Here is a 3698-nt window from a genome sequence, read left to right as displayed (position 1 = left end):
ACGGGGCTCGCCCACCCTACCTGTGAGGGGCAGGAGCTGTGGGTGTTGAGAGGCTCTGGGGGAGGGCAGGGGGCAGCTCAGCCCAGGGCTGGGGCCCCTCCTACTCCAGGTGCAGGGAAGGTGAGGTGGGGAGGGGGCCTGGGACGACCGTGGGCCGATGTGGCAGGTAAGTCCCAGGGTCACCAGACAAGCCCTGCCTTCTCACCTCCACCCTCAGGCTTGTCCCCCCACCCCCCAGCCGTAAATAGAGCTTATATTTGGGACTCTCCTCCCCAGAGCCAGTCCTGTCTAAAGAAGGGTGTAATTCTCAGAGACCACTTCAATCCCGATAGCGCGGGGGTGAGCAGGGAGCAGGAAACCTATAGTTTGACGCCGGGGTCACAGGCCCCAAACCCCTGCCAGTGCAGTCGCTGATCTCACTTTCTGGTCACGGGAGGCAGGACGGCGACGGCAGGCCTTCCGTGCGTGCGAGGGGGCGGGGCCCGCGGCCTCTGAAGAACATCTGGAGGCAGGAACTTGCAGTGCTAACCACAGCCGGGCCCTAAGTCCCCCAGCACCTCTGGGGCGGGTCCTGCCTGGCCCCCGCCTTGCCTCCTGCCCTTTCCCAAAGTTGGTTTGGTACACGGGATCGGAGGGGCGTCTACAAGAGTGATGCCCACCTAGAAGAACGCTGAGGGGGCCTGGATGCTTGACAGCACCTGATGAGGGAGGAGGGACTCCCAAGTCAGAAATGATAGACGACCTGGCTCTCTGGCCTCTGGGGGCAGCTTCCAGTGTGCACACGTGACAGGGTTGCATGAGAAGTCCTCTGGAGCAAGGACAGTGGTCCATGTACAGCACACATGCCTAAAGCGGGGCCACCACTCGTGCTTTGGGTACCTTTGGGTGTGGACACAGCCCCAGGATGTACTGAGGCCTGGTGAGCAGAGTATGGGCTGGGCACCCTTGTGCAGCGAACAACCTGCTCAACTGTACAGACCCATCTTTCCTTCCACCAAGAGAAATGGTGAGTTCTTTGCTGACTTCATGGTGGGATTAAAGTACAAGATTGCAATCAGTCCCCAAGGACAGGATCTGCCACCCCCGCCATGGCCACCAAGGCAAACGGTGTGGATAAACGATCAAGGGAGAGGCCAAGGAACCAGGCCCTGTGCTCCTGCAAAGCTGTCTCGCAGAGCTCACCCCTACCGCTACCCTCTACCCTCTACCATGCTCAGTTCAGCCCCCGGCGCAGAACAAGCCAGTTCCATCAGAGGACGAGGTTGGCGTGCTCAGTGCTGCTGTCCCTGGCTTGGGGGGGCAGGGCTCTGAACAGGGTGTCATCTTCAAGGGGGACAGTCTAGTGGGAACACATACAATGAAAGGTGGGGTACTGGAAGGGCTGAGGGCAAAGGGGGGGGGGGCGCGTCCTGATGGGGAAGTGGGGCAACGTGGCATGGCAAGGAGTTGATAGACTGGTGGAGATGGGAGACAGGATGCTGGGTGTCCAGGGCGGGAGGTCAAGGGCTTGTGGTGGGAAGGGAGAGCCAGCATCCTGAGAACGGTCCACGAGGACTGTGGTGGGAAAGTAGGCCAGGGTTGGACCTCGGCTGGCCGTGGACACAATCCTCCAGCTCCATCTGCAGCGGGCAGAACAGCAGGCTGTTCACATTCCTCCCCCAGTCTCTTCCCCACTGTCCACATCTAGGATGAACCAACACGAAGGTAGGCCAGCCGGCCGGGTGGGCTGCTCTCTGGGGAGGACAGGAGAAGGTGGCATCCAGCAGTCACGGACCACGTCCTGCCTCGGCTGCATGACCATTCCCTACGGCCTCCCTCTCTCCTGCACTCGTAGCTGGCACCTGGCATCCTTCCACGTCTTTGCATCTTCGCATCCCTTCCCACTAAGCCTGCGGAGTCTCCCCGACCTGGGGGTGGTGACCACCGCGGTGAGCCCTCCCGCACGCGCAGCGTGGCAGGCCTGCGCCACTGATGCTCCGTACCTCAGCCCACCCCACGAATCCTCATGAGGGCTCCCCATTTTCCTGATGGGAATGTCAAGCTCAGAGATGTTGGTGACTTGCCCAGACAGCCCGCGAGCAGCTGTCTCTGGAGCCTGCGCTCTTAACCACTAGGCCGCCTTCCCCCCACCCTCAGCCCCTAGTTCAGGACGAGGAAGCAGATGGGTAACTGAATTCCTAGCAAGAATCAAATCCAGGAGAAGGGCGGGGGTGGGGCTCCGCCCGGAAGCCTCAGGGCTCCGGAGGGTCCACAGAGCGAGCCAGTGTCAAGAAGCATATGCGTCTTTGGCACGATCAAGGGTGGCGAGGCTCCAGAAGAAAGGAGGTGAGAGCAGGTCTCTGCTTCCAGGCTATCCTGGTGTTCAGCAAATGTGAGGATGGGCCAGAGACCCCCCGACTTCTCCCAGGGAGGGAGGCCAGATGGCGCCTCACCTGGAATGTCAAGTCAGAGGAGGCGCAGGACCTGAAAAGATTAGGCTCAAAGGGGATCTAAGCTCTATTAACACTCTTCAAAGGCAGCCGTGCGTGAGAGGTAACTTGACGGCTGTGCGCTGCCCCAGGAGGACGGGACCAGAGGTGACAGGGCCCACGGGCAAAAGGTTTCTCCATCAACCTGCAGCAGAGCTTCCTCATAACCCTTGAGCATGTTCCAGGGGTGGGATCATGGAATGGGCTGCTGTGACAGAGAGTGAGTTCCCCGTCACTGATGGTATTCAAGCAGAGTCAGTAACCTGGAGGCAGGGTCTGGCGGGGATTGAAGCACTGATGAGGGGCTTGAAGTTCATGCCCTCTAAGTTCTCTTTGACTGTGAAATCCCGGGACTTGCTGGCTTCCACAATGCCCAGGGCTGTGGCACAGGGGTCACGTACCCTTCACCTGTGCTTCCCAGGCCAAGTCACTGTAGGGGCCACAGTCTCCCCTCAAGACGGCCTGGCCCTCCTATTTGCCTCGAACCGCCTCATCCCTCTTCCCACTCACAGGTGAGGCTGTGCCCGAGGTTCTGGGACCTGCCAGGCTGGGCACACAGCACACGAGGGCACACTCTCCCAGGCCACCTTCTCAGAGGCTGTCCTGGCCGCCCTTCCTAAAACTGTAACTGCCCCAGTTCCCACCCTCCTCATCTCACACCATCCTGGCAGTTTACCTGTTTGTCTTATTTGCATCAGGAAGGCGGGGGTCTTTGCTGGGTGGGGGAGGAGAATGCCTGGGACAGTGCTGGGCACAGAGAGGGCTCAATACACATTTGTTCAACCAACAGGCAGACGTGGACTATGTGTTGCTCACTAGCTGTGCTGCGTTGGCCCAGTTACCTAACCTCTCTGACTCTTAATTTCTTCATCTAGAATATGGGGTACCACTATCTCATGATAGGAGGATGAAACGCAGTAACACGTGGCACAGTAGTAAGAGCGCTCAAGCGCCGGTCCGAAGGAGTTAACCGCCTCAGCCGCCGCCAGGGCACAGGAGGCCACTGGGCAGCGGAGCTCCCCACAGCCTCTGTTGCGCCCACGGGCCTGTCCTTCCGACCCCATTGCCGCCCGGGCCGAGGGTGCAGGGGCAGGGTCTGGGTGGCCGCGGGAAGTCCCCGCGAGCCCGGCTGGCCTTCCCTTCCGGCCGCCGCCGCGCGGCGCCGCGTCCCCACGGGTCCCTCCAGCCCGACTCCCTCAGCGCGCAGAACCGGCAAGGGGCGCGGGCCGG

The sequence above is a fragment of the Diceros bicornis genome, chromosome 32, assembly GCF_020826845.1.
Source record: "Diceros bicornis minor isolate mBicDic1 chromosome 32, mDicBic1.mat.cur, whole genome shotgun sequence".
Taxonomy (NCBI): domain Eukaryota; kingdom Metazoa; phylum Chordata; class Mammalia; order Perissodactyla; family Rhinocerotidae; genus Diceros; species Diceros bicornis.
The sequence above is the reverse complement of the archived record's forward strand: the minus strand, read 5'-3'. Positions refer to the sequence as shown.